Consider the following 24,555-nt stretch of genomic DNA (forward strand, 5'->3'; position numbering starts at 1 on the left):
CCCGGAACAGGAAGTAACTTGTTCCGGGGCAGAGGGAGCTGCAGCGAATGAGCGAAGTTAGCAAACTCGGAGTTGACAGGTGCGCGCCGCAGCACCCCCCCCAGCGGCGTGCACCCGGGGTGGACCGCCCCCACCTTGGTACGCCACTGGATATTTGTGAGGGGGGAGTGGAGACAGGGGCTTTGTTGATCCTTGTTCTGTATTGGTTGCAATTTATAAAGCGACAGTTGTACAGAATATTATTTTCATACTTTAATATAATGATTTTATAAAAATGTAAACCCTGTTTGAGGGTTGTGCAGATGGGATCAGAGTTTGCGGGCACGGGGTAGGGACAGAGCTCATGGGGATAGGGTGGGGACGTGGACAAACTTTGACCCCACGTCATTCTCTAATTAGATTATAATCAGTGGCAATAAAAACAGCATAGCCTGCCATGTTCTCAATTGTCAGTTGAGTTTTGTGCTGCTGGGAGAGGGGAAGCTCCTGTACGGGGGGGGGGGGGGGGGGGGGGCGTTGGAAGTGAAGTGAGAAAGAGAGGGCAGAACCTGTATAAACATTAGCTTCCATAAAGGAGGTGAAAGAGACACTAAAAAAAACGTGGGGTAGGGGCAGAGGAAGAATACTAACGTTTTATAAAATGTTGGGAAGGCTGTAGACACACTGTGGAGATAAGGGGGCAGGACTGGAAGGAGAAAGCCACAATCTTCTCCTCCTCCTAAGAGCTGGATCCTCCTCAGGAGGGCATGATCTACTTGGATCCAGCGCTCCTTCTCCTCTTGATGGCTGAATCCACCTTGATCCAGCGCTTCTTCTCCTCCAATGGGCTGGATGGACCCTGGGCCAGCGCTCTTTCTCCTCCTCAGAAGGGCTGGATGGTCCCCAGGCCAGCGCTCCTTCTCCTCCGAAGGGCTGGATGGACCCCGGGCCAGCGCTCCTCCTCCTCCAAAGGGCTGGATGAACCCCAGGCCAGCGCTCCTCCTCCTCCGAAGGGCTGGATGGACTCAGGGCCAGCACTCCTTCTCCGAAGAGCTGGATGGACCCCGGGCCAGCGCTCCTTCTCCTCCAAAGAGCTGGATGGACCCCGAGCCCCTTCTCAGCTGGATGGACCCTGAGCCAGCACTCCTTCTCCTCCAATGGGCTGGATGGACCCTGGGCCAGCGCTCTTTCTCCTCCTCAGAAGGGCTGGATGGTCCCCAGGCCAGCGCTCCTTCTCCTCCGAAGGGCTGGATGGACCCCGGGCCAGCGCTCCTCCTCCTCCAAAGGGCTAGATGGACCCCGGGCCAGCGCTCCTCCTCCTCCGAAGGGCTGGATGAACCCCAGGCCAGCGCTCCTCCTCCTCCGAAGGGCTGGATGGACTCCGGGCCAGCACTCCTCCTCTGAAGGGCTGGATGGACTCCGGGCCAGCACTCCTCCTCTGAAGGGCTGGATGGACTCAGGGCCAGCACTCCTTCTCCGAAGAGCTGGATGGACCCCGGGCCAGCGCTCCTTCTCCTCCAAAGAGCTGGATGGACCCCGAGCCCCTTCTCAGCTGGATGGACCCTGAGCCAGCACTCCTTTTCCTCTAAAGGGCTGGATGCTGGATGGACCCAGGGCCAGAGCCAGCACCCCTTCTCCTCCAAAGGGCTGGATGGACCCAGAGCCAGAACTTCTACTCAGTAGGGCTGAATCCACCCAGATCCAGTACTAATTCACACTGTAAGGGCTGGATCCATCTGTATCCTGCACTTAGTCCCACCCAAAGGCCAGGATCCATCTGGATCCAGCTCTCATTCACACAAGATGGGCAACATGCACCGTGATCCAACAGTTCCTGTGGGTACAAGCACATTAGTTTGGGGGCTCGCTACATACCGAAAGTAGCAGCGGCAGTCAAAATAGAACAGCGCTCCATTTTTAAAGTAGTACTCACTCAGAGGATCATGAGATCCGACTTTTACCTTTCCCCTCCCAGATAACGAAGGTTCTTTTTTTACGAAGTGGATACTCCAACTTCAGTGCACCGTTTATCTTGGCCCTGTGATTTTCATTATTTCAGATCTGGTAAACTGTAGGCTAAGATAAGCTCATGGGCGTGTGCACGCCTTACATTTTGAACTTCATTAAAAGCACATCTGCAAAAAATGTTTGGAAGCTAAATGTATATACAGAATGAAGGATGCATATACATATCAAAAACTGAAAGGCGATATCTGGGGTTAGGAAGGTACAGAAAAAAATAAGTTACCCAGAGAAATCTTTCTTTCAGGAGCCTAGCTGTTTTTGTATTGATCTGTAGCCTCCAGGCCCCTGCTGAATACTAGCCACCTAGGTTTCAACTCTTATTGCTGCTGCCGCTTCTGCACCGCCCGCATCCGCACTGGCACCGACCGCGAGCTCCTACTAGCCTCGTACCGGCAGTCTCTTCCTCTTCGTCAGCCGCCAATGTGCAGAGAAAGGCCGGAGGTATGGTGGCCAGGACATGTATCGACTGATAACGCTCATTAAACATATAACAGAGTGATTCAGAATCCGAAGGAGCACGCCTTACTTTAACGTATATCTTGCACTCCACAAACCTGCTGCTATCTCTAGAGCACAGAGATCGGTGCGGTGGGTAGACTTCAGGACGCGCGGACGGCCGGGCTCTTTTGTGCCGCGCACACATTGCACTGTGCTCACAGCACGCAGCACCTCCTCCATCCCCCTCCCATTCACACTACCTCCTTCTCCTCTCCGGCCCGAACGAGGCGGGGAGAGCGCGCACCGAGCACCGGACGCGGCGAGAGCAGTAGCAGCGGACAGCGGAGCCTTGGCAGCCACATGTACCACCTCCAGCGGCCAAGGTAACTGAGCCGGCACATTACCCGGGCTTCCCCTGTACTTGGAAAGCGTTTTCATGGTTGTGTTACTTGAAAAAAAAAAAAAATTGAGAACGCATTTTTTTTGTTAGGGGGGAGGAGTAGGAGCAGGAGCAGGGGGCGAAGAATTTTTAAAAAATTTATTTCTGAAATTCCATGGAAAACCTAAGAAGATCGGCTGTTCGTGTCTCCTTTTTAATTTTTAATTTGTCGAGATTGATTAAATTGGTTACCGGCTGGGAAAACAAAGCCAGCAGAGTCAGCCATGTCAGTTTGGACAATTCTCGTTTTAGAAAAATGAAACAAGGTTTCTAAAAAGAAAAAAAAAAATTCTCGAATTTGCCAGATCTGGTTCGGCAGTATTTTTTTTTGCGGAGCCGCGTTTCTCTGCTTTAACAACCCCTTTCCTTCTTTACATGTCTATAAAGCAGAAGATTTTTAAGGCCCCCTCTTTTATGTCTCTTTTTCAATTTTTTCCAGTTTTTTTTTTCTGAAACGGCAGTTTTGTTTCATTAAAACAACGCCACCTAGAGGATACTATTTTGTAAATAAAAGAAATTAAAATTGAAAAAAGGAAATATTTGCTCTTTTTTTTCCTCTTTCCCTTTTTAGAAAAGTTTGAATTGTGAGAATATTGAAAAAGGAGAGTTAAAGAGATTCTGCTAATATTTTTAAATGAATGCTGAATAAATTTGTTCTTGATTAATCTGCATATGTAAATTAAAATTAAAATCAATTTTGATTTTGTTTTATTAGCCTGGTGAAACATATATTTTAAACTTGAAAATGTAGAGAAATAATAATGTTTTTGTCATTTTTATTCAATGATTTAAAAAAAAAAAAAAGTTGGGGTTTAATACAATTGAAATGTGAAATAATTCTGGTTTAGTGTGACATCAGTTAAGTTTAAATCAATAGCTTTAGAATGTAGGATCTTATGAAAAAATACAATTTGAAAATTTGTAGTAGACACACCCAAATTTTTTAACTTTGTATATATTTTGTAAGTGAGGTGAAACTAAATCTTCATATTTTAATTTATTGTATGTTTTGCATAATTTTATTTTTTAAACTAGGATTTGGTTTATAGATGGACTTCATAGAATTTAAATGTCCATATTTTTATTTCACAGTTACAATTTTTTGTGCATGAGCTAATTTTTTTATTTCAAAATAAAATGCAGGTCAATTTGTAGGTATATTATAACTGATCTGTATGGAAAATTTGCATAACATTTTGAAATTCAGATTAAAAAATAGATATTTTGAATCAGGTTTTAATCTTAGATTAAACTACTGTATGAGTATTTTAGAAAATGAAATCCTATTAGGATTCCTGATAGAACTGAAAGGGGTTTTTAAAGCTGTTTACAGTATGCTGTTTTTAAAGCTGTTAACCCAGGCCACCTACTTTATTATTATTATTATTTTCAGCCTTGCCTACCATGTTGACTTGATTTGGTAACTTTAATTTGTATGTTTTGCATGGGGGAAGGGAGAGGAAAGACTATGCAAAACAGTGGATTTCAATAAGTGGCTTGAGTCTTGGTGTAAAGAAGGTTTTAGATACATAGGAGCATGGGGTAATACGTGGAAAAATAACAGGCTGTACAGTAATGATGGGCTACATCTTTCTGTGACAGGAAAAAGGATCCTTGGGGAGAAATTCAGATAGTATGTTTCTAGACATTTAAACTAGAAGGCGGGGGTGAGAAAAGGAAACAAGGGAATTCAGAAAGTATCCCCCAGAATAAACATGATGGCAGAGGGAAAGGTCATCTATCTAAATATAGAAAACCACCTAAACTTGCTAAGCACATGGAAAGCAATGAGCACAAATACTCGTAGTCTAGGTAAAAGGTTCAAGACTTGCAAGCCTTGATGTTTGAAGAAAACTTTGGATATTGTTGCTATTACAGAGACGTGGTTCAATGATTCCCATGAATGGGATGTGACTATTCCGGGCTCATAGGTGCCCCGTATAAGAGGCTTGGGGAGGCTAAGCCTCCCCAGCCAGCCCAATCATGGACTTCCCTTGGCTGCTAGGTGGGGCGCAGGGGGAGGGGTCGCTCCTCCAAACAGATCTTTCTGACCGGTGAGGTCTCTGCCTCCGTCCTCCTGCGCGAGTCTTGCACCCAGGGCCCGCCCAACACGCAGCCATGCCATGCTTACCTCGCCCTCCCGCTCCCATGTTCCAACTGCCTACCCTCTTCTCCCCCCCCCCCCCCCAAGATCCCTTTCCTTTTTTTTTTCTTTTAAATTTACCTCCGAGTCCGGCAGCGCAGCGACAACATCAGTGAAAGCGCTTCCCTTCGCTCAGTGTCCCGCCTTCTTCTGATGTCATGATGTCAGAAGAAGGCGGGACACTGAGCGAAGGGAAGCACTTTCACTGGGAGCGCTTTCACTGACGTTGCGCTGCTGGACTCGGAGGTAAATTTAAAAGAAAAAAAAAGGAACGGGATCTTGGGGGGGGGGAGAAGAGGGTGGGCAGTTGGGGCAGGGGAGAGAGGAACATGGATGGGATGGCAGGGCTCAGGGAGAGAGGGGAATTGCTGGATATGGAAGAATGGAGGGGGGCAGGGGAGAGAGGAGCATGGATGGTAGGGCAGGGCTCAAGGAGAGAGGGGAATTGCTGGATATGGGTGAATGGAGGGGGCAGGGGAGAGAGGAGCATGGATGGACATGGATGGGAGGGCAGGGCTCAGGGAGAGAGGGGAATTGCTGGATATGGATGAATGGAGGCGGCAGGGGAGAATGGAGCATGGATGGGAGGGCTGGGCCCAGGGAGAGAGGAGAAATTGCTGGACAGAGGGGAGGGGAGGGAAGAGAGAGGAAGGAGATGAGATGAGGGAAAAGGAAGAGAGGAGAAAAACTGCACATGGATGGAGAAAATAGGCAGAAGCTGGATCCACTGGACAGTCAAGTCTGCGGAGGACCCAGCTTTTACTTACGGATGTAGGACAAGAAATGAAGAAGAAAGGCGGAAAGTAAAGAAATAAATGGAAAGGAAGCCCTGGAAACGGAGTCAAGAGGACAGATAGCAGCAGAATCGGATACTAGGCCAGCATGATCAGAGAAACAAAGTCACCAGACAACAAAGGTAGAAAAGATCATTTTATTTTCATTATAGTGTTTGGAATATGTCCACTTTGAGAATCAGGTGCTCAACGTTAAAAGTTTATATTTATTTACTTATTTATGGCATTTTATCCCACATTAAACATGAATTAGGGTGTTTTGTGGCTGTACATGAGAATTGTGATATTATGATCCCTTGTTTCATATTGTTGATGGTCTGCATTTTCCGTCTGGGTGGTATATTGGTGTATTAGGTTCTGCCAGTGTAATATTTATGGTACAGTAAGGTTCTGAGTGTGTTTTTGCACAAAGTTGTGCATAGTGTTTTGCAGTTGAGCGATTGTGGTTAGTATATGCTTTGAGCAACCACTTTATTCTTTGACATATGATACATATCTAATATCTAAATTTAATAAAAGGTATTAATTGTGACTTATTTTTATTTTTATTTTTCTGTGTGTTATCAGACAATTATGGATTTAAGCTCCACCCCTGGCCCCACCCTTAACCCCGCCCCCTTTAGCCTCCCCACACAGTTGGGCCACTGACCGCCTATGTCCGGGCTATAATCTTTTTAGGAAGGATAGAGAGAGTCGAAGAGGTGGAGGAGTGGCACTGTATGTGAGAGACAATATGAGAATGGCTGAAAAGCGGGGAACCTGGGGAAAGGAAGAAGCTTTATGGATCGTCCTGGAAAGAGAAGATGGAACCTGTATTCACATGAGGGTTATCTACAGACCTCCGGCACAAACGGAGAAGCTAGACAAGGAACTGATAGAAGATATTCAAAAGATTGTTATATTTAGAGGTATATGCTGAAACGGAGGACGTTTACAGCAGAACCCGAATCGGCAGAACCACTCCTAAACACCTATGAGAAATCAACTTGGAGTTTTTGGCTCCCGTGGAGGTTACATTGAATACCATCTGGAAGGCGCTTCGGGACCTAACTGTGGCAGTAAATAATTTTGTTTCAGATATAATTTTATCAGAGAGTTACATGGACAATTCAACTGAACCCTTTGAGAGTAAAAAATTGATATAACAAATGATTCTACATGAGCAAGAAGTGGTTATGATTTTGAAAATGATAATAGACCAGAAATTTTGAATAATAAAATGAATATTATTATAGATGATTAATATTGAGATTATTGTTTTTCCCAGAGTTCCAGGTATGACTCCTAAAGTTTTCCTTTGAAATATTTGCTCAAATTATTACTTTAAAAGGAGTGAAGCCTGTGAAAACTGGGATTACTTTAATCAGTGGGATTTGAATTAGAGACTTAAGTATATGTATTGTTAAATAACTTCTGGTTTTTAAAAGAGAATGTAATCAGATGTATTATTTCTAACTAATATTGGACAATAAGTATGTTTTCAATGAAATGATTTGACTATACACCGTATTGGCCTTGAAGAAGCCAACCAGATGATCAATGTGGAATAATGAATTAGACGACTAATATCTGGGGATAATCAGGTTAATACCACGGTTTTTTTTTCTGTTTACTTTTTAATCTCCTTATCTTGTTTCACTCTCCCTATTTAGTGGTCTAAGGAAGAGAATAGAATTACCTGACTGAAATAATTCCTACATATTACTTTCTCTGTATTTCCAGCAAGTTGTTTTATCGCTTGTAAAAATTTAAATGATTATAAATAAAAAAATAATAATAAAAAAAGATTGGTATGAAAGGGGAGGTGCTACTGTTGGGAGATTTCAACTTGTCTGATGTGGATTGGAATGTCCCGTCTGCAGAATTGGAAAGAAGTAGGGAGCTTGTGGATGCCTGTCAAAGTGCCTTGCTCAGACTAATGGTAACCCATGAGGGAAGGGTCGATGCTGGATCTAGTGCTCACGAATGGAGGAAGTGTTTCCAATATCCGATGGAGTGCCCACCTATGTAATAGTGATCAACACATTACATTATAACACATTGTTATAAGGGCATAGGCGGAGTGCGGACGCACAAAACTCGAAGTACTGGATTTCAATGGGGGAATACCTGAAGAAGGAGCTGTTGGCATGGGAAGGCATAGGAGAAGTGGAAATTCAATGGTCAAAGATAAAGGCTGCTATAAATATATCAACTGATCTTTATGCAAGGAAAGTAAACAAAAACAAGAGAAAGAGGAAGCCTATATGTTCAACATGATGTGGGTGCTGAAACGAGTAAAACCATATCTCCCCCTAAAAACGTTCCACAACTTGGTACAATCCACTGTACTTACCCACGCTGACTACTGCAACAGCATTTTCATTGGCTGTAAGGCCCAAATCCTGAAAAAACTCCAGACCGCCCAGAACACGGCAGCCAGACTCATTTTTGGTAAATCACGATTTGAAAGCTCAACACCTCTTCGTGAAGAACTCCACTGGCTCCCTGTCAACGAATAAATAAACTTCAAAGTCCAATCACTGGTTCACAAGATTATCTACGGAGAATCTCCAAGCTACACGGCCAACCTGATTGACCTACCAGCTAGAAACGGATCAAAATCCTCTCAAACATATCTCAATCTACACCTTCCCAACTGCAAAGATCTCAAGTACAAAACGTACTACGCATCCAACTTCTCCGTTATAGGCAGCCAACTCTGGAATGCCTTACCAAGACCCATTCGAACAGTTAGCGACCATCTACCCTTCCAGAAGTTGCTAAAAACTTACCTCTTCAAGCAAGCCTACCCAAATGACCAGGCTTAACCTAGGAACCCACTCTACACCACTCCTACCTCTCCTACCCCTACATCCCCTGCCCATTTCACCTATCTCAACCTATTTCCTAACAACCACATCATACCTCTAGTATTGCTACAGCTGTGTTCTTTCTGTGATACTATCAGTCTTATTTTTTGAAAGTGATCTTTCGCCGGTGATCTTCCAACATAAATCGGGAGATGGGCCGCGATTTTCAAAAGCAGCAAAATCCGTATAATCAAAAGCCACATTTTTGACACCATCACCGCTTTCCCGTCGCCGCGCCGGCGAAAGTTCAAGGGGGCGTGTCAGCGGCGTAGCAAAGGTGGCCATAGGCGTGGCTACCAGATGGCCGGCTTTCGCGGATAATGGAAAAAATAAGCGGCATTAATCAGTATTTCGCCGGGTTTACTTGGTCCATTTATTTTCACGACCAAGCCTCAAAAAGGTGCCCCAACTGACCGGATGACCTTCACGTAAGTCCCCCAGTGGTCACCAACCCCCTCCCACCCAAAAAAAAATAAAAATCTTTTTTTACCAGCCTGTATGCCAGCCTCAAATGTCATACCCAGCTCCCTGACAGCAGTATGCAAGTCCCTGGAGCAGTTTTTAATGGGTGCAGTGCACTTCAGGCAGGCAGACCCAGGCCCATCCCCCCCTACCTGTTACACTTGTGGTGATAAGTGTTGAGCCCTCCAACCTGCCCCCCCCCGCAAAACCCACTGTACCCACATGTAGGTGCCCCCCTTCACCCATAAGAGCTATGGTAGTGGTGTAGAGTTGTGGGGAGTGGGTTTTGGGGGGATTTGGGGGGCTCAGCACCCAAGGTAAGGGAGCTGTGCACCTGGGAGGTATTTGTATATTTTTAAAAATTTTTTAGAAGTGCCCCCTAGGGTGCCCGGTTGGTGTCCTGGCACGTGAGGAGGACCAGTGCACTACAAATGCTGGCTCCTCCCACGACCAAATGCCTTGGATTTCACCGGGTTTGAGATCGCTGGCATTTGTGTTCCATTATTGCTGAAAAACAAAACCGGCCATCTCAAACCCGTCGAACTGTGGCATTTGGCCGGGCTAAACCGTATTATTGAAAAAAAAAGATGGCTGGCCATCTTTTTTTTAGATAATACGGTTCCGGCCAGCTGTTGCGCCGCCGCAAAAATAGATCGCCGGTGACGTTCGATTATGCCCCTCTATGTAATTCCATACTATATAAGCCGCACTGAGCCTGCTACCGAGCGGGAAAGAGCGGGGTATAAATGCAACAAATAAATAAATATATGGTTCTTCAAACAAGTAGCTGAAAAAATAAGAGCAAAAGAGGCTTTGTTCAAGAAATACAAAAGAACACAACGAGAGGATCACGGAAAAGGTTATCGGATTAAACTCAAAGAAGCGAAGAGGGAAATACGGCTAGCGCAAGTGGAAGAAAAAATGGCTAAAGATGTAAAGAGAGGTGACAAGATCTTTTTCAGATATATTGTAGAAAGGACATCGAAACTTCATCGGTGGCATGGATCCAACCTTTGGAGAATACCCAGCAGATCGTTCCTGGTCAAAATTTGCTCTCCTCACCATTGAATCAGTCACACAGGCGACTCATAGGTTCTCCAGTACCCACTGCAAACTGGACACCTGCCCCAGCCACCTACTTAAATCCGCCCCTGACCGCTTCATAGCGGACCTCACATCCCACTTAAACTACATGCTCCAAAAAGGTCTCTTCCCTGAGGAACATGGCAACATCCTACTCACCCCAATACCAAAAGACATTAAGAAAAAAAGATATGATCTCACCAACTACCGCCCAGTTGCATCCATCCCACTAGTCGTCAAATTGATGGATTGTTATGATTCTGCAGGTTTGGCAGGGGGAGAGGGAGGACGTCTCTTCTGATTGGCTGCCAGGGTTTGTGCTGATGTCAGTGGGTAGTACTTAAGCCTGCATGTTGCTATCTACTCTGCTTTGGCGTTGCATCTGTGTGTGACGGAAGCCTGTCAGTACGGTGTGCTGACTTTTGATTCTGTGTGTTCCTGTGCTAAGATTCTTTTCCCTTTTCCTTTGTGTATAGAGCTGGGTGCAGGGTGTGCTCCTGCTTCCAACTGGGCTTCCCTTTGCTCCTTGCAGTTCTCAGTGGGAAGCCAGCTGCTTGTTTGTCGGTGGGGGCTGGGTTTGGTTCAGCCTCCGCTTCAGCTAGGCTGCTTGTCTGAGAGCGTTCTCTCTGGTTGATTGTTTACTTAGGATTTCCCTTCCCCGAGTGCTGGTCAGCTGGCTCAGTGAATTTGACCCTTTGAGGCATATTTTCAAAGCACTTTGGGAGGCTAAGTTCCATAGGTTTCTATGGAACTTTGGGAGGCTAAGTGCTTTGAAAATGAGCCTCTTTGTGTACTGTGTGTATTGTGGCCCTGCCTCTGACTGGGAGTTTGTTCAGTAGGGCAGTGCTCCCCCTTGTCGGGAGCGTTCTCTCTAATTGTTTGTTGACTTTAGGAGCTTTCTCTCTCTCTCGTGTGCCGGCTTGCTGGCTCAGCAAGTTTAACCCTTTGTATACTGTGTCTCTGCCTCCGTTTTCAGTGGATTTGAGGCAAGGGCTTTATGCCTCCCTTTTGTGTCTTGTGCCTCTGGCTGGGGGGCTATCTCTCCCTTTTTGGTTTGCTGTACCTATCTCTGGCTTTTGTGGCCTTTAGGATTTCTTTTCCGTTCCGTCCTGGGGAGGGCCTGGCTACGGTGTCATGGGAGGTAGCCCGGTCCTCTGGTGGCCCTCCCCTTGTCCTCTGGGGGTTCCGGGGCCTGCTGCATTAGTTCCCCTGTCCTGCGCTAGTCCCCTGGGAGGGCGCGGCCCGGCTCTGGTTCTTTTACTACTCCCTCTGCTCTGTTGCTGGTGTTTAGCACGTGACTAGCTTCTTGGGGTCCCGGGGGGCCCTCTGGGTTCTTTCACCCCTCCCTGTGTGTGTCTGGGTTCCAGTTCGGCCGTGAGGCTCGCACGAGTGGCTCTGTGTGCCTGGGTTCCAGTTCGGCCGTGAGGCCCGCCTATATGCCTGTTTCCTTTTCTTCCTGAGGGACTGCGGGGAAGGGTAGCTTAGGGGTATTGTGTAGCTGGGGTGTGTGGTGGTGGGTCGGTCTCCCCTTGGCCTGGGCCGGCGCTCTGCTGGCCTTGGCCAGGACCCAAGGGCTCAAGACCAACCCAACGGATTACATGGAGAGCCTGGTGACCAGACAGCTCACTAAATACCTGGACAAGTTCTCAATACTACATGAATCACAATCAGGATTCCGCCCCCTCCACAGTACTGAAACTGTACTAGTCGCGCTCCTGGCCAAATTCAAGCAGGAAATAGCTACAGGTAAAAGCATACTTCTCCTCAAATTTGACATGTTGAGCGCTTTCAATATGGTAAACCACAATATACTACTAAGACTGCTAGACCACTTCGGGATTGGTGGAAACACACTTAACTCGATCAAGGGTTTCCTAACCACCAGAACATACCAAGTAAAATCAAATTCAAACATATGACCGCCGTGGAAAGCAGACTGCGGAGTACCTCAAGGATCACCACCATCACCAATACTCTTCAGCATAATGATGGTCCCACTGGCCAAAGCTTATCCAACCAAGGCCTCAACCCGTTCATTTATGCAGACGATGTCACAATTTACATTCCCTTCAGACACGATCTGACAGAAATCACCAACGAAATCAAGTTTGACCTGAACACCATGGACTCATGGGCAGATTCATTCCAATTGAAACTGAGCACAGAAAAAACACACTGCCTCATCCATAAGTACATAAGTAATGCCACACTGGGAAAAGACCCCATCGAGCCCAGCATCCTATCCATGACAGCGGCCAATCCAGGCCAAGGGCACCTGGCAAGCTTCCCAAATGTACAAACATTCTATACATGTTATTCCTGGAATTGTGGATTTTTCCCAAGTCCATTTAGTAGCGGTTTATGGACTTGTCCTTTAGGAAACCGTCTAACCCCTTTTTAAACTCTGCCAAGCTAGCCCTTCAACGTCGGATCAGTTGACCTTCATGGGGAATCCAGCTTTCGAACCAGGTTTGGATAACCCGACGTTCTTGGCATGGGAGCGGCTGGGAAGGGAGGATGGGAATTTAATAGGATACGAGGAACTGCAGACTCTGATCGGGGCGACTTGGGGGGCTCGGTTTGCATACGCCCAAGTCAAACATTACATCTCAGTATTTGACCCTGAGTTGCTGCGGCAGCAACTGGGAAGCAAGCTACGAGATTTTTTTCGGGAACTGGAGGTCACGGGAATGTCAGTGTCAGCACTCCACAAAGCTTTAGTCAGGTGTAAGCCCCCTAAAAACTTTGCAGATATCAAACAAAAATGGGAACAGGAATCGGGGACCACATTAACGGGGTGGAATGTGGGGCTCACACTGCAAGGAATCCCAGCCATTAGTCTAGATGAGAGGCTCTGGGAAAGTGGGTACAGAGTCATTCTGCGGGCATATATGCTGGGGCAGCAATTGGCTCATGCAGATTTCCTGCAGGGGGCTACATGTGTTAAATGTGGCCACTTCCCACATACACTGTATCATGCTTTTTGGGAATGCCCCGGAGTGAAGGCTTTATGGGGGGAGATTACTAGGTTTATATCTCAACTGTTGGGGACCCCTGTGATGGGATCCTGGGACCACTTTGTGCTAAATACGCAAGGGGCATTTCGCATGCAATCTAAGACAGCTCGACTCCTGAGCCATAAAATGTGTTTGGTGGCCCGGAAAAGTATCTTACTGGACTGTGCCGGAGGCGCCAGCTTACTGGCACTGGAGGAATCAAGTACATCTGCTGACTACTTGGGAGGCAAGAGGGGCTAGGGGGTCCCCGAAGTGCTTAGCATGTTTTACACAGACCTGGGGCCCTTAATTACAGGCATTGAGTCCAAAAGGGCATAGTTTGCTTCTGAACAAGGGGTAACACGACATTATCGGGAGCCCCAGCGAGCGTCCATGAGACATATATGGCTCCACTAGCGGAGGGGGGGGGGTACCCTAGGACTATCAGAGTCCAAGTCCTAGGGCATGTGACGGAGGGGAGAGGGCAACGGGAGGGGAAGGGGTAGTGATGTGAGAGGATGGGAGGGTAGAGGGGGAGGGTGAAAATGTGAAAACAAAAATTGATGACGGACTCAATCATTGGCTTTCTGTTATGTATGTTATGATGTTGATATGTTATTTATGCCAGATGTGGAATGTATCTTATTTTGATTGTCATCAATAAAAATGTTGAAAATAAACTCTGCCAAACTAACCGCCTTCACCATGTTCTTCGGCAATGAATTCCAGAGTTCAATTACGCGTTGGGTGAAGAAATATTTTCTCTGATTTGTTTTAAATTTACTACACTGTAGTTTCATCGCATGCCCCCTAGTCCTAGTATTTTGGGAAAGCGTGAACAGACGCTTCACATCCACCTGTTCCACTCCACTCATTATTTTATATACCTCTATCATGTCTCCCCTCAGCCGTCTCTTCTCCAAGCTGAAAAGCCCTAACCTGCTTAGTCTTTCTTCATAGGGAAGTCGTCCCATCCCTGCTATCATTTTAGTCGCCCTTCGCTGCACCTTTTCCAGTTCCACTATATCTTTCTGGAGATGTGGCGACCAGAATTGAACACAATACTCAAGGTGCGGTCGCACCATGGAGCGATATAACGGCATTATAACATCCTCACACCTGTTTTCCATACCTTTCCTAATAATACCCAACATTCTATTTGCTTTCCTAGCCACAGCAACACACTGAGCAGAAGGTTTCAGTGTATTATTGACGACGACACCCAGATCCCTTTCTTGGTCCGTAACTCTTAAAGTGGAACCTTGCATGACGTAGCTATAATTCAGGTTCTTTTTTTCCACATGCATCACCTTGCACTTGCTCACATTAAACATCATCTGCTATCTAGCTGCCCAGTCTCCCAGTCTCGTAAGGTCCTTCTGTAATTTTTCACAATCCTATCGCGAGTTAACGACTTTGAATAACTTTGTGTCATCAGCAAATTTAATTACCTCGCTAGTGGCTCCCATCTCTTAATCATTTATAAATATATTAAAAAGCAGCGGTCCTAGCACAGACCCCTGAGGAACCCCACTAACTACCCTTCTCCATTGTGAATACTGCCCATTTAAGCCCACTCTCTGTTTCCTATCCTTCAACCAGTTTTTAATCCACAATAGGACATTTCCTCCTATCCCATGACCCTCCAATTTCCTCTGTAGCCTTTCATGAGATACCTTGTCAAAAGCCTTTTGAAAATCCAGATACACAATATCAACCGGCTCCCCTTTGTCCACATGTTTGTTTACTCCTTCAAAGAATTGAAGTAAATTGGTCAGGCAAGATTTCCCCACACAAAAGCCATGCTGACTCGGTCTCAGTAATCAATGTCCTCAGATGTGCTCTGTAATTTTGTTTTTAATAATAGCCTCTACCATTTTCCCTGGCACCGACATCAGACTCACCAGTCTATAATTTCCCGGATCTCCCCTGGAACCTTTTTTAAAAATGGGCGTTACATTGGCCACCCTCCAATCTTCCGGTACCATGCTCGATTTTAAGGATAAATTGCATATCACTAGCAGTAGCTCCGCAAGCTCATTTTTCAGTTCTATCAATACTCTAGGATGAATACCATCCGGTCCAGGAGATTTGCTACTCTTCAGTTTGCTGAACTGCCCCATTACGTCCTCTAGGTTTACCGTGAAGTCAGTAAGTTTCTCCGACTCGTCCGCTTGAAATATTATTTCCGACACCGGTATCCCACCCAAATCTTCCTCGGTGAAGACCGAAGCAAAGAATTCATTCAATCTCTCCCTATATCTTTGTCTTCCTTGATCGCCCCTTTTACCCCTCGGTCATCCAGCGGCCCAACCGATTCTTTTGCCGGCTTCCTGCTTTTAATATACCGAAAATTGTTTTTACTATGGTTTTAGCCTCTAATGCTATCTTTTTTTCGTAATCGCTCTTGGCCTTCTTTATCTGCGCCTTGCATTTGCTTTGACACTCCTTATGCTGCTTCTTGTTATTTTCAGACGGTTCCTTCTTCCATTTTCTGAAGACATTTCTTTTAGCCCTAATAGCTTCCTTCACCTCACTTTTCAACCAGGCTAGCTGTCTTTTGGAGTTCCGTCTTTCTTTTCTAATTAGTGGAATATGTTTGGCCTGGGCCTCTAGGATGGTATTTTTGAACAGCTTCCATGCTTGTTGTACAGTTTTTACCCTCTCAGTTGTCCCCCTAAGTTTTTATTCCACCGTTCTTCTCATTTTATCATAGTCTCCTTTTTTAAAGTTAAACGCTAACGTATTTGACTTTCTGTGTACAGTTACTTCAAGGTCGATATCAACACTGATCATATTATGATCACTGTTATCAAGCGGCCCCAGTACCCTAACGTTATTCACCAGATCATGCGCTCCACTAAGGACCAAGTCTAGAATTTTTCCTTCTCTCGTCGGCTCCTGCACCAGCTGCTCCATAAAGCTGTCCTTGATTTCATCAAGGAATTGTACCTCTCTAGCGTGTCCCGATGTTACATTTACCCAGTCTATATTTGGATAATTGAAGTCACCCATTATTATCACATTGCCCATTTTGTTTGCGTCTGATTTTTTAAAATCATTTCTGCGTCTACCTGCTCATCCTGGCGAGGCGGACGGTAGTACACTCCTATCGCTGTCCTTTTCCCTTTTATACATGGAATTTCAACCCACAATGATTCAAAGGTGTGATTTGTGTCCTGCTGAATTTGTAATCTATCTGAATCAAGGCTCTCCTCCACCAGTCTGGTCCACCCTATCACTACGATACTTTGTACCCCAGTATGACAGTGTCCCACTGGTTATCCTCCTTCCACCAGGTCTCAGTAATACCTATTATATCCAATTTTTCATTTAGTGCAATATATTCCAACTCTCCCATCTTATTTCTTAGACTCCTAGCATTTACATATAGACGTTTCAGGGTATGTTTGTTGTTCCTATTTGCATGATGCTTAGTACTGGACACTACTGATTTGCCATCTTTTGTCTGATCTTTAGTTGTGTTTAAGGACACCTCACTATCCAGAAACCCTATCTTCCCTGTTTGTTAGGTATCTTTGCAAGATACCTTATCCCGAACCACGCGCTTTTGAGCGACTGTCGGCCTTCCCCCCATTTCTAGTTTAAAAGCTGCTCTATCTCCTTTTTAGTGCCGACGCCAGCAGCCTGGTCCCACCCTGGTTAAGGTGGAGCCCATCCTTTCGGAATAGGCTCCCCCTTTCACAGAATGTTGCCCAGTTCCTAACAAATCTAAAACCCTCCTCCCTGCACCATTGTCTCATCCACTCATTGAGACTCCGGAGCTCTGCCTGTCTCTTGGACCCTGCGCGTGGAATGGGTAGCATTTCAGAAAATGCTACCCTAGAGGATATGGATTTGAGCTTTCTACCTAAGAGCCTAAATTTGGCTTCCAGAACCTCTCTCCAACATTTTCCTACGTCATTGATACCTACATGTACCAAGACAGCGGACTCCTCCCCAGCACTCTCTAGAATCCTATCGAGGTTTCGCGTGAGGTCCGCCACCTTCGCACCAGGCAGGCAAGTCACCAGGCGATCCTCACACCCACCAGCCACCCAGCTATCTATATGCCTAATGATCACCAACTACAACAGCTGTCCTAACCTTTCCCTCCTGGGCAGCACTTGGAGACATATCCTCGGTGCGAGAGGATAGTACATCCCCTGGTGGGCAGGTCCTGGCTACAGGAGTACTTCCTAGTTCACCAGGGTGATGCTCTCCTAGGAGACCTCCCTCCTCCAAGGTAGCACAGGGGCTACCAGACTGGAGGTGGGACTTCTCTACAACATCCCTGTAGGTCTCCTCTATTTACCTCTCTGTCTCCCTCAGCTCCACCAAGTCTGCTACTCTAGCCTCAAGAGAACGGACACGTTCTCTAAGAGCTAGGAGCTATTTGCATCGGGCACACACATATGACATCTCACCAACTGGGAGATAATCATACATGTGACACTCAATTCAAAAGGCTGGATAGCACCCCTCTCGCTGCTGGACTGCTGACTCCATCTTAGTGTTTTTGAGTTTTTCAATAATTTAAAACTTGCTACAGTATTAAGGATATTAGCCTAATATAATAGTGTCTTTTAGTTTATATAGAGGCATATTTTCAAAGCACTTTGGGAGGCTAAGTTCCATAGGTTTCTATGGAACTTTGGGAGGCTAAGTGCTTTGAAAATAAGCCTCATAGTATACTAGTAAAAAAGGCTTGTTTCCGAAACCAATGAAACGGGCGCTAGCAAGTGGTTTTTTTTTGTGTGTGTATGTGTCACAGAATTGTTTTGTGTGTGTGTGAGGGTGGGGTGTGTGTGCAGGTTGTTGATGTGTGTCTTTTTTTGTTTTGTTTTGTTTTTTTTGCTTGGGGGTTTGGGGGATGTGCTGTTCTATGCTGGCAAAGTGGGATGGATTGGTGTGTGGCTTTGAGGGTGTGTGTCTGTTGTATTGTGTGTGTGTGGTTTTGTCTGTCAAGGAGGTTTGTGGAGGGGGGTCTTTCTGTTGGTGAAATGTAAATGTGGTTGTAGGGGGGTCAGCCTTTGCTGAGTGGTGGATTGTTTTTTCAAATTTTTTTTTTGTGTTGTGCTGAGGCAGCAGTGTTGTTTTAGATGGGCAGAAGGTAGAGGAGCACGTTCTTGGTCTGTCGGTATTTTTTGGGTGTTTCAGGGCAGCTGTAGGAGAACACTGGAAGAGAAATGTGCTGTGGGAAGCAGCGCCGTCTTTTTCTGTTGGGCTGGGGTTCTGGGCATCCTGGAGGTGGGAGACGGCTTGCTTGAGGACGGGGATGGTTGTTTTAAGTTGGCAGAAGGGAGAGGAGCACGGTCTTGGGCCATCGGGTGGTGATCCGGTATGTTCGGTCCATTTCAGGCTGGCTGCAGGGGAATGCTGGAACATGCGCTGCGGGAAGCTGCGCTGTCTTTTTCCGGGTGCTCGGGGAATCCCCGAGGTGGGAGACGGCTTGCCTGAGGCTGGGGATGGTTGGGCATGGCCACTTTGGCAAAAGGGGAAGAGGAAGGGGGTGGGTAGTTACCTGTAGCTGCGTGAGAAAACGGGTATTCTTTGTTTTGTATTATTAGTTTGCATTTCTGTTGAAGAAAGAGTGGATGCCTTTTGAATGATGGAGGTGGTGCGTCGGTGTGCGGTTGTTTCGTTAGTTTGGCAGCCAGTCTCCAGCGATTCCTAGGCAGGGAAGGAGTAGGGAAACACGCTCCGCGTGTTTCCCTACTCCTCCCCCTTCCTTGGTCGCTATTTGCTGCTGGCTGGGTCGCGGGTAATCCTTCCAGCTGGGCCGCAGCCTGTCCTGTTCGCCCATGTCCCAGATGGTGACTGGCATGTTGTTTTCCGGCTCCTCTGACTCCATGTCAAGCGATCCCAAATATAGTCTTTGCTATGGGCCCTCTGGCACTCTTCAGTACTGGCATTAGGCATTTAAAAATTTCTCCCCCCCCCCCCCCGGTCTATTTTTGCACATACCCACAGCAGGAATATTCTTCTCTCGTTCCAGCGGTGGTTCTGTGCTCTCCGTGCTGCACAGATAATGAGCCATTCTGCTGGGGAATGCTCCTCCCTTATTGTCACGTAGTTTCCTCTGATTGGTTCATCTTACGTGGCCTAGTGTTGCCTGGGAACGTTGTTGTGATGGTCCTTTGTGTTTCAGAATGTTGAGGGTGTTTTTTCTGATTGGTCCGTCATGCGAGGGCGGGGCAGAGAGACATGGTCAGTGTTGTGGCTTCACCACCATGAATCCATGAACCCTTCAGGGAGTGACTGAGAGGCATATTTTCAAAGCACTTAGCCTCCCAAAGTTCCATAGAAACCTATGGAACTTAGCTTCCCAAAGTGCTTTGAAAATATGCCTCTGAGTGACTTCAGAACGTTGTCTTCAGAACGTTGAGGGTGAGTTTTATTATAGTAGATTTTATGATTTATTCAGTGTTTCCTTCTTAGATGGTAATGAAATGTATTTAAAGCGCTGTAAGAGCACTCCTTGCTTGTTACTCTAATTACAATATCCTTTCATCTCAACACAACAAGTACAATCCCACAACCATAAACACCCCAAACCACACCCTCCCTATCTCAGACAGCCTAAAAATACTCGGCGTCATAATCGACCGCAACCTTACTCTTGAGAGCCAAGTAAACTCCACAACAAAGAAAATGTTCCATTCAATGTGGAAACTTAAACTACTAAAACCTTTCTTCCCGAGGGAAACATTTCGCAAGCTAATACAATCAATGGTACTAAGCCATGCAGGCTACTGCAACGGAATTTATGCGGGATGTAAAGAACAACTCACAAAGAAACTCCAGACCGCACAAAACACAGCTACCAGACTGATATTCGGTAAAACACGATTCGAAAGTGCCAAACCCCTCCGAGAAAAACTGCATTGGCTCCCAATTAAAGAACGTATTAACTTCAAAATTTGCACCCTGATCCACAAAATTGTCTACGGTGTAGTCCCAGGATACATGATAGCCCTCATAGACCTACCAAACAGAAATAGAACTGGATCATCACGAACATACCTAAACCTCCACTATCCAAACTGCAAAGGACTCAACTACAAAGCAACCTATGCATCCAGCTTCTCCTATATAAGCACACAATTATGGAACGCTTTGCCAAAAGCAGTGAAAACAATCTACACTCATCTAAACTTCAGGAAATCACTTAAAACCTACCTGTTCAAAAGGGCATACCCTACTGACCCAACATAGATGCCTACACTCTTCAACACAGGAAATCCAACAATCGTACTGGACACTATTTAACCTTCCTCTCTTCGACCTCCACTCTGCCTGAAGCAAACGTACCTTTATCCGACCACAATATCACCTTGTATTTGTTTCTCTACCGGTCTTGGCAATCGCCTTAAGTACTATGTAAGCCACATTGAACCTGCAAATAGGTGGGAAAGTGTGGGATACAAATGTAATAAATAATAATAATAATTGCAAGACTGAAAGATAATGAGAGTGGCTATGTGGAGAGTGAGGAGGATAAAGCGAACGTGCTGAGCAATTACTTCTCTTTGATGTTCACGGAGGAAAATCCTGGTGAAGGACTGTGGTTGACTGCCAAGGGAATATGTGGGAATGGAGTGGATACTGTGCCGTTTATGGAAGAAAGAGTTTATAAACAGCTGTAGAATCTGAAGGTGGACAAAGCTATGGGGCCAGATGGGATACCTTCCAGGATACTGAGGGAGCTCAGATAGGTCCTGGCGGGACCTTTTAAAGATTTATTTAATAGATCTTTACAGATGGGAGAGGTTCTGCGAGATTGGAGATGAGCAGATGTGGTCCCTCTTCACAAAAGTAGAGACAGGGAAGAAGTGGGAAACTACAGACCGGTAAGTCTCATGTTGGTAGTAGGAAAAATAATGGAGTTGTTGCTGAAAGAAAGGATAGTTAACTTTCTAGAAGCCAACGGGTTACAGGACCCGAGGCAACATGGCTTTACCAAAGAAAAATCCTGCCAAATGAATCTGACTTCTTTGACTGGGTGACCAAAGAACTGGATAAAAGATGTGCGCTAGATATAATCTACTTGGATTTCAGCAAAGCCTTTGATATGGTCCTTCACAGAAGACCCGTGAATATGCTGAAAGGGCTGAACTTAGGACCGAAAGTGGTGAACTGAATAGGAAACTGGTTGACCGACAGGTGGCAGAGGGTGCTGGTAAATGGAATCGCTCGGAGGAAAGGAATGTGAGCATTGGAGTTCCTGAGGGGTCGGTGCTAGGGCCTATTCTGTTTAATATATTTGTGAGAGATATTGCTGAAGGGTTGAAAGAAAAGGTTTGTCTTTTTGCAGATGACATGAAGATAGCCAGTTAGAGTGGCTACCCTAGAGGGAGTAGAAACAATGAGAAGGGATCTCCAAAAGTTAGAAGAATGGTTGAGGGTCTGGCAGTTAAAATTTAATCCAATTCATAGAAGGGGAAATAGCTTTATATTGGAGTACAATCACTGCATATAATTTACCACAAAGTACTCCAATTGTTAAACATTAACACTTTAATTGTTACCGATATATGTACACATGTTGTTCACTTCCACATTCCTTTCACAGCGCCATCCACACAGTCAAAACAAACTCATGCATTCCAACCGCATATTGCAACGCATCGAAATTACATTTCAATACTTGTGCTTAAAATTCAAATCAAATGTCTTCCCTTGACTTTTGATGATATTCTGGAATATTCCTTCCATACATGTGAAATAACACAGGTACCAAAGAAGCTGACATGAGCCGCTTTCCCAGAGCAGCTCACATATTTTTATAATGTCAAAGTGACAGTTGTTCCATAACAATAGAACTCCGCATGCGGATAATGAGTCTTGGTATATAATCAGGGATCACTTGTATCTCCCCCAGCTGAATATCATGCTTGACTGCTTGCATGGCAGCGCTGTGCAGCGTTAAGAAGGCTACCGTGAAGAACCGTTAATAGGGTCTGCTTGATGACATGACTTTAATTCCTCAATGCAAGACCGCATTTCGTGGTTTACTTCATCAGGAGGAACCACTCCCCACAACCTATCTAATATAATAATTCGCACCTCCAACGTTTTGAACCTGGCAGCATGGCAGTGAAGCTGTGTAGTGTTCGTAGAGTTCGTAATCGCACTCCTGATCACTGCCCTGCCCTCGAGGGAACTCTGTGGTTTCGCTTCTGTTTCTGCAGTTTCTGTGGTCCCGCCCTTCTGCAAACAGGAAATGAAGGCGGGACCAGAGGAACAGCTGAAACAAACGGCGTATGTACTTGCTGCACTTCAGTGTTGCCGGACGAGCAGGAAGTAAAACAGCAGCTGCCACGTACGAAGGGCCGGGGCACCCTCACACGTCGTCCTTGCTGTCGGAGGCCACAGAGACAGAGGAAGGGAGGTGCTGGCCAGCGGAAATGGGAGGGGTGGGCGCAGACATCGGAGGAGAGTGGGGGCCCAGATAGAGGAGGGACCTGAGATGAGAGAGAGAGGGGGAAGGGGGTGCTGCGACGACAGGGGGTGTCCTGAGACGAGGGGGGGAGGGGGTAGAGGAGGGGGAGAACATTAATAGCAGAAGGTCATTACCTTGCTAGCGCCTGTTTCATTTTAGTGAGAAACGTGCTTTTTTAAACTAGTAGTTCAATAACACATACCCAAAACAAATCATATCTGAATCTCAACCACTTATTTAAATTGTAACTTTATAACTTTATTATTAATACACTTAATGGCTGCTTACCACCGGGACAGCTGTCTAGGCGGGAGATCCAAGAATCCGCCCCCAAACTTCACAGACGTATCTTCCTCTTCCGGGGGTTAAATACCCCCATTTGGAACGCCCCTTAGTCACTATTGCGAAACATTATAACCATTCTACTTCCAGATTGAGACCCTTGGGGGCCACTGTATCCAATGCAAAAATGTAATGCTGTTCTATTGCAAGTAGTTGTGCACTGACGTCACCCCCCCCTCATAGGGGGGGCCACCTGCACTAATACTAAACATTTTAAATCCTCAATCACGTGATTGTGTGTAAAATTTAATGACAAAAATAACACTGAAGCCCAAATCTTAAATGCAAGAAAATCTCAAGTATTCACAAAAATATATTATTGAGTTTCAAGGCACTGGGGTGCCACAACAGTTCACCACACACCTTTCCGTAGAGAAAAACCTCAGTAAGGCCACCCAAACTGCAATGCTTTTAAGGTATGGGCCCAGCTCACCATCGTAGGAAAAAAACTCCACAGTTTAGGAATGTTCTAAATGCTTGTCCCAATGTCAATGAAGCCCACTTGAACTCGTAGGAAAGTCAGAAGGCAGTCAGGGCAGTAAAATCAAACACCCAGCGGTAATGTTTCAAACCTTCGTGTTTTTCCAAAACTTCCAAAACAGCCCTCTGCCTTGTGTAACACTCCCAGGTGCTCAACAGGGAGCCCCTGTTTCACTAAGAGCTTCGTCAGTGGTAGCGCTAGGAATCCCAATCCTGTGTCATGGACCCGTTCAGGTCTTTATCTGCCGTCATTTACTGTGTTACTATGTTAACATGATTGGGCTATTGACCTGGCCACCTAATGTAGTGGCTGTGCATTACAACTCAGTACAGCTACCTGTGCCATCTGTGTCTGATTCCCTCCCAGGTGAAATCCTCGATGTGAGATCCCCCACCCCTGAGAAATTCAACCCCACAACCAGAACCTAATACCACCCCAATAAAGAGCCTGACCCAACACCCCATTCACTGACTCCTACCCTCACCTGACAATAAACCCCATCCCAGACTTGCTGGCGATGGCACCGGTGTTGAAGTGGGTCCTGGGTGGCAGCAAACCCCTCCGCTGCCACCCAGGGTGGTGCCAGGATTCATAATAGTGCTAATTAAATTCTTGTATACTGCTAATATCCCCTTTCCAGGGTTCAGTGCAGTTTACATTCTAGGTGAGACAAAAGCAGAAAGTGTTAGTGTGAGGTATGAGAAACATTAGAGACAATTGGTGTAATGCATGAGACTAAAAACATTAAAAGAAAGGATAGTGGATGTTATTATGAAGTAGAAGTCATGATGGATTATTATGAAGTAGTCTTTTTGGAAGAGAAAGGTTTTTAGCCTCTTCCTGAAGTTGAAGTAGCTGTTTTCTTTTCTGATGGGAATAGGTAGAGAGTTCCATAATTTGCAAGTATGGGGAATTGAGAGCTGAAAATCTTCCTATCTCAAATTGTGTTTTGAAATGGTACATAAGTACATAAGTAGTGCCATACTGGGAAAGACCAAAGGTCCATCTAGCCCAGCATCCTGTCACCGACAGTGGCCAATCCAGGTCAAGGGCACCTGGCACGCTCCCCAAACGTA

The 24,555-nt window shown here is 45.8% G+C and overlaps 1 protein-coding gene across 1 annotated transcript in view; it reads left to right on the forward strand.

Annotated features, from left to right (window-relative positions):
* Positions 1-2,728: 2,728 nt before the first annotated feature.
* ZNF618 (zinc finger protein 618) overlaps positions 2,729-24,555 on the forward strand; it is a 1,318,203-nt gene continuing 1,296,376 nt past the window's right edge. Inside the window, 1 exon segment of the mRNA XM_030206036.1 lies at positions 2,729-2,825. The gene's annotated coding sequence lies outside the window, so the exon portion shown is untranslated.

This window comes from Microcaecilia unicolor, chromosome 6 (genome assembly GCF_901765095.1).
Source record: "Microcaecilia unicolor chromosome 6, aMicUni1.1, whole genome shotgun sequence".
Classification (NCBI taxonomy): Eukaryota; Metazoa; Chordata; class Amphibia; order Gymnophiona; family Siphonopidae; genus Microcaecilia; species Microcaecilia unicolor.